We start from the raw sequence: 7,237 nt of genomic DNA on the forward strand, positions 1-7,237 counted from the left end.
GTAATATCTCTCATGCTCTCGATGACTTTAATATAATGCTTATATATCTCAACCGTACAATTGTGCATTACTGAACCCAGAAGTAGTATTACTGAACCAGTGAGTTCAAGCAGCGGGTGGGGCTGGCACCCCACTCCCCCAGCGCCAATTTTTTATTTAATACTACAGGCCGGGATGGGGCAATATTTGGTTCTGTTGGGTCAGAACTGACTCAGCAGCACTTACCAACCAACACCAACCAAATGACTGGGTCCAAACCAAAAACTCACTGCCAGAGAGTCATTTCTGACTTTAAGCAACCCTATGAGACAGAACAGAACCATCCCTGCTGTGTATCCAAGTAGTGCATATTTAGGAGAGCACAAAGTCTCGTCTTCCTTCCAAAGAGTGGCTATTGGGTTTGAACTGCCGACTCTGTAGTTAGTAGCACAACACAGGTAAGCTACTAGACCACCAGGTTATTATTAGGTGCCATCAAGTCAGTTCGAACTCAGAGTGATCTTATGCACAACAGAACAAAAGAGGGCCCAGTCCTGCACCTTCCACACAATTGTTTTTCTGCCCAAGTCCATTATTGCAGCCACTGTGTTCATCCTTCGCCTTGGGGGTCTTTCTCCTGGTCGCTGCCCCTCTACTTTACCAAGCATGATGTCCTTCTCCAGAGACTGGTTCCAAAGTATGCTACAGGAAATCTCCCCATCCTTGTCTCTAAGGAGCACTCTGGCTGTACTTCTTCAAAGAGAGATGTTTGTTCTGCTGGCAGTCAAAATATTCTTCACCAGCACCACACATTCAAACTCGTCAAGTTTCTATCTGACTTATTCAATGTCCACCTTTCACATGCATGTCAGACCATGGAGGATACCATGGTCTGGGTCATACACAACTTAGTGCTCAGAGTAACATCTGTGCCTTGCAACACTCTTAAGAGATCTTGTGTAGCAGATTTATCTAATGTAAATCTTCTTTTGAGCTTTTGACTGCTGCTTCCATGAGCACTGAGTGTGGATCCAAACAAGAAAAACATCCTTGACAATTCCAATATTTTCTCCATTGATCATGAAATTACCTACTGGTTCAGAGAAGATTTGGGGGTGTCTTTACATTGAGTTGTAATCTAGACTGAGGGCTACCATCCTTGTTTCATCAGCAAGTACTTAAAGTAACAAGGAAGATTGTTTCATCTGCATTATCACAGGTTGTTAACAAGTCTTCCTCCAATATTGATGGCACATTCTTCTTCACGTATTTCCAGATTCTCTGATGATTTGCTCAGTACGCAGATGAAATAAGTATGGGAAGAGGGTACAACCCTGCTGCACACCTTTCCTGGGTTAAACGCTATAGCGTTCCCTTGTTCTGTCCTAACAACTGCTTCTTGGTCCACATACAAGTTCCAGGTGAGCACAGTGAAGTGTTCTGGGACTCCCTTTCGTCTCAAGGTTATCCAGAGTAGTTTATGATCAACCTAGGCGAATGGTTTGGCATAGTCAAAAAGAACAAGCAAGCATTGTGCTCTGCTTGCAGCCAAGATCCATCTGACATCAGCATTGATATCCCTTGCTCCACATCTTCTTCTAAATTTAGCCCAAACCTCTGGCATCTCCCTGGCATTGTACTGCTGCAACTGTTACTAGATGGTCTTCATGTTTGCTATAAATAAGTCATGGTTTTGCAAAAGTCTATCATGTGATCTCCAGCTTCATTCATCTTGAATGCACATTCTTCAAATTCTTCATCAGTATCTGTTATGGTTGGTACATAAATTTGAATAATAGCTGTATTGATTGTATTTCCTTGAAGGTAAATAGATATCACAGACAGCGTTGTACTTAAAGGTTGATTTTTGAAATGTTCTTTCTGACAATGAAAGCAACACCGTTCCTCTTAATTGTATCATACCTGGTCACATGATTTTCTGATTCAAAATGGCCATTACAAGTCCAATTCAGCTCACTAAGGACTAGGATATCAATCTTTATGCATTCCATTTCATTTTTGAGAACTTCCAATTTTCCTAGATTCATATTTTCTACATTCCAAGTTCTGAGCAATTATGAGATTTTTGCAGCTGTTTCTTCTTACCTTAAGTAGAGCCTCATCCGCAAATGAAGAGCCAGAAGGTTCTGACCCTCCCGCCACCTTGACCAAATTCTCCAGAAAAAGAAGCTCCTGCTTGGTCATGCTTCAGAGGGCCTCTGAACTGAGGGGCCATCCTCCAGCGCGATCCCTGCCAATATTCTGCTTCCTTCTTTAGGCCTTCGGTATCTGACAACATTTCAAAGCCATGCATAGGTTTTCTGCTGTTACTTCCTCCAAAGTGGAGAAGGCAATTCCTTCTTCATTGTCTGTTTTCAGTTCACTTTGGATGCCCCTGCTAGCATGGAAATCCAGGACAGAGCTTCCGGCACAGCAGCACCACTCAAGCAAGTGCAGTACTAACAATGCTGGAAAAATTGGATCTCCACCTCCAAAAAATGGAAATAGGACCCATACCTCATACCATGTACGAAAAGAAAGTCAAAATGCATTAAAGACCTAAGTATAAATCCCAGAACTATAACGACCATGAATTACAAAATAGGGACAAACTGGAGCCTAGTACAAGGCATAAACCCAGTTCCAAACATAATGAAAAACACTGACATGACAGGAGACAGCATAGATGACTGGGACCTCCTAAAAATACATTTATTTGTATCAAAAGACTTCATCAAACCTATAAAGACAATTTTTTTTTTAACAAGTAGAATAAGGGTTCCAGAGGGGCCTGGGGGTTGGGGTGGGGGGTGGTAAAGGGGAGCTGATGCCAAGGAGTTCAAGAAGAAAGAGTTGTACCTGACTGTAATAGCAAGTGTACGATACTGCTTGGAGTGATTGAACTATGGAATTACATGATATCTGTATTAGCTCCCAATAAAATGTTTTTTGTTTTTGTTTGGGGGTGGGGCCTTCATCAAAAGACTATAAAAGAATCTCACAGGCTAGGGCCAAAAAATTTGGTAACAGATAATATCAGGGGGGAAGGGCTATATTCAAAACTCTTTAGCAAACTGCAATATGTATTAAGAAAACAAGACATGAATAGACAGTTCACTAAAGATGGCATCCAGGTACCCAACAATCATATGAAGAAATGCTTGCGTTCAGCAACTACAAGAGAAGTACCACAGTGAGCTATCACTTCACATTGACACTGACAGTAAAATTGAAAAAACAAAACAAAGCAAAAAATTTCCAGAAAAGCACAAATGCTGAAGAGGTGGTAGAGAGACTGGTGTACTCCTGCATTGCTGGTGGATTGTAGAATTACACAGTCACTATGAAAAAACGGTATAGTGCTTCCTTATGCAGATGTGAAGAGAAATACCAACCGACCCTGTAATCTCAGTATATACACCAGAGACATGAAGAATAAACATGAACACCCATGTTTACCACTGCAACAGTGTACTAACAGTTCCCTTCAGGAAAATTAACATAAAACAGGTCCTGAGAAGGTGGAGGTGAAATGTATCTCAAATTCCCATCTTTCCACACTGCTGTACCACCCCATCGCTCCTGGCATCAAGCATTGCCTCCTCCCCTTATGTCCCAGAGTTTGATAGTCCACTGCAATGGCCATTGGCAATGGGACGTGTGGGAAGCAGATGAAACATTAATGTCCTGTCCAGAGCTGATCATTTTTGTAGCTTGCTTAGGACACCACAGTCCATCATACGATTCTTTCTCTTCTATAAGGTCAAACTTGTCCACAAACAATTGAAGGTCAGGAAGCATGAAGAGCAAACGGTGGGAGAGTAGGAGATGGGGTTCAAGGAACAGAGGGGCATTCCCCGCATCCTCAGAAATGCCACTGCACCTGTCTTTCACCTGGCGTCCAGCTTCCCGGGGCCTCTCTTTTGAGCTCATCAAATCGCTTCCTTACTAAAATTGGGTACTACACACCATGAATATTCCCAGAGATTTCTATGTTTGAGTCTTCAAAAATAAACCTTCTTTCTGTAGGAAATGACATATCCTAAAAAAGGCAAAAATCAGCAATAAAACAAAAAAACAAGGGTGAGCTAAAGCCAATCCCTAGTTTTCTGTCACACGAACCTTCGAGAAGGAGGGCGAGCTCTGTCTGTACGTGTCTTGGTTCTTCCTTTCTAAGTTGGTTTGTTCTTCAGTTGCTGGCCTTTTACGTTGCTGATGTTCAGTTCAGTTCAACTGAACAAATATTGACCAAGTATTCACTCGGAGGAGGCAAACTGATGAGAATGAGTGAGAACAGAGGAGAAGGGAAAATTATCCTGCCGCCTCCTGAGAGGCCAGACAGTCCTTGCGCCCCTACCCCCCACCCCCATCCGAAACTATTCCGCATACTCACATCAATACAGGAGTTTCTGTACTTTCAGCTACCCCACACAGATAAATATGTATTGCATGGGTGGTTGAGTTTTTTTAATTTTTTAATTTGGTTTCAAAACAAGGAAAAACAAAGAAGCTAAAAAGCAGTAGTGATATGAAGTACATCTTTCTCCATCATACTCGTTTCGAGTAAAAAAACAACCAACCAAACAAAAAACTCACGATGGCCCCAGGACGCTGACTAATAAGCTGAAAGACAGCCTGCATTCAGGAAGGACTGGCCTGTGAGTGATGGGGAGGAAGGGGCGCTGGGGCTGACTCTCCTTAATTAGGAAGGACTGACCTTAGATGTCTGTTACAGTAAGTTGTTTTGGAAAGAGTCCTCAGGCAGAAAAGATCACAGATTTTGTTATGCTTTCCACTGTAAACAAGTTTTTGCTTTCCCTCTAATAAAAACACTGTGGTTTCTGCAAGCAACACTGATGGAGCCAAAATGCATGGATGCTCTTTGCTTTAAAAAAAAAAAATCTTCTACGTTCTACTTCCAGTACTATGGCTGAGAAGTGAAGGTACGCACAGCACAGAAACCCTGTGCTGCGTGGTCCAGAAACTAATGGGAATGGCCATCCTCAATATAAAACCAAAGGATAGTGGTTACTGTGTGACCTAAAGTCTGTATTTCAGGGGCTCCATGAAAAATTAGCCTGTTTCCAAAAAGGAAACACGGTGGGGGGTGAGGTGGAGCTGGAATGCATGTATTTTAGAAAGAAATACAGATGATATTAAGGACCACACCCATGGTTTCTATTATTATCTTATACTAATGAGAGCAGAGCCAGCCAGTTTTCCTTCGGAAACCCTGACCCACGTTTTCAATGTCTGCTGAAATGTCTCCCAGACATGTCCAAAAACCCTGCCGGCCTGGGTTACGAACTGCTGGCTTGCGGAGGCAAAGCTCCTTTGCCATTTCGTGTTATGTAAATCACCCTCCTTTCCAAATGAGCGAACCATGCTGAACTCCCCACAAGGTCTTCATCACAATCACCTTCACTGGCCACACAGCAGTTGTTATGGAATTAAAAGGGGTTTGAAGCCTTTTCTGGTCCTAACCCCCAAACCCACTGGCATTGAGACAATGGAGCCACATAGCGAGCCTGGTTGGGGTTTCTGGGACCATGAATCTTTAGAGGAAACCACAGCCTCACCTTTCTCCCTCAGAGCAGCTGACCTTGCTGCTTAACCCACACTACCACCAGGGATCCCTTTTTTCTCTCCCTAAATAAGCGGTGAACATTTGTTTCAATTTACATACAAATTCAACGTGAAGGCGCACTGAGCATCCAACCATTGTGGAAAGTGATGCAACACTGTCTCAAACACAGGGAATAGAAATCCCACAGGAGCCAGGGATGCCTCTGCTCGGAGGCTCCCGAAAGAAGTAAGATGCACCACCCAAACAGACATAGACATTCCAGTGTTTATGGCAGCATGTTCGGATAGCAAAAAGGTGGGAGCAGCCCAAAGGGTCATGATTGGAACAACGGGTAAAGAAACTTGGGGACATGGACACAATGGAATATTGTGCATCGCTCAAAGCAAGGAGGAAGTCACCAAGCACCTCATGACATGGAGGGACCGGGGCGGTGTCAGTCAGTCACCAAAGGGCAAATATTGTAGGAGACTGCATTATAAGGACAAAACAAAGACAAGGCCTTTCACACCAAAGGGAACAGACTGTGAAGGCTCCCAAGCAAGGTAGGGCAAAGTGGGGAAATGAAGGTACTGACTTGGGTGAAAGGGAGGCTAGAGATTCCTAAGTGGGAGAAGAGGAGGACCCGGGGGTGGGGGTGACATCGTGTAGGTGGGGCGGTAAAGGGTGTGAATTGTTGAATGCAGGTGATGGTCTAATTCACAATAAAGAGTCATTAGGACCAGACCTTGTTTGTACACTGGAGACTGCCTGTCCTCATCTTTGTCCCACAAGCAAGCTGCTTCTTCCTTCTGAAATATGTCTGTAACAACGGAGCCACAATGTCCCTGCCATCAACGGTGGCCATTAGTAACCTCTCCCCTCTCCTTCACCCTCCTGACCATACCTAGTTACTAAGCCAGCAATTCTCAACCTGTGGGTTTTGACCCCTTTGTGGTTCAAACCACCCTTTCACAGGGGTCGCTCAATTCCTAACAGTACCAATTTACAGTTATGAAGTAGCAACAAATAGAATTTTATGGTTGGGGGCATACCACAACATGAGGAACTGTATTAAAGGGTCGCGGCATTAGGAAGGTTGAGAACCACTGTACTAAGCCAATGAGGGTAAATGTTTTCTCAATATTTCGGCTGGTTTACCTTTCCAGGCTTAAAGGCAACATCAAGGCTATTATATTGGCACTCTAGTTGTAAGAGTGAAAACAAAATTCTACATGCTTTTCATTAATAAATTCAAGATTTAGCAATAATATATAATTTTTAAAACACAGGTTTATTAATGAATGGAATTCTTTCTGTGTGAGGGAAGAATAACTTAATTGGGTTCAAAATTAATGTTCTCTGTCATCAGAATCAATTATAAATGTTTATCATCTGTCAATATTACGATGGAAGGAAATTTAACCTGTTTGATTGTTACAATGTCTTTTCCCACACCGAAGCACTACCAAACACAGATCAATCCACAAGCATGTAACTTTATTTTAATTTTTTTCAGTTATTTTATTGGGGGCTCATACAGCTTTTATCACAATCCATACATCCATCCATTGTGTCAAGCACATTTGTTGCCATCATCATTCTCAAAGCATTTTCTTTCCACTTGAGTCCTTGGTATCAGCTCCTCGTTTTTCCCCTCCCTCCCCGTTCCTTCCTCCCTCATGAACCCTTGAT

At 42.9% G+C, this 7,237-nt stretch overlaps 1 protein-coding gene across 1 annotated transcript in view; it reads right to left on the reverse strand.

Annotated features, from left to right (window-relative positions):
* The window catches only part of CDKAL1 (CDK5 regulatory subunit associated protein 1 like 1), a 768,993-nt gene that overhangs the window by 461,778 nt on the left and 299,978 nt on the right, over window positions 1-7,237 (reverse strand). The gene's annotated exons all lie outside the window — the stretch shown is intronic.

This window comes from Echinops telfairi, unplaced genomic scaffold (assembly GCF_000313985.2).
Source record: "Echinops telfairi isolate 266 unplaced genomic scaffold, ASM31398v2 ScPeMD7_5868;HRSCAF=6743_0, whole genome shotgun sequence".
Lineage (NCBI taxonomy): Eukaryota > Metazoa > Chordata > Mammalia > Afrosoricida > Tenrecidae > Echinops > Echinops telfairi.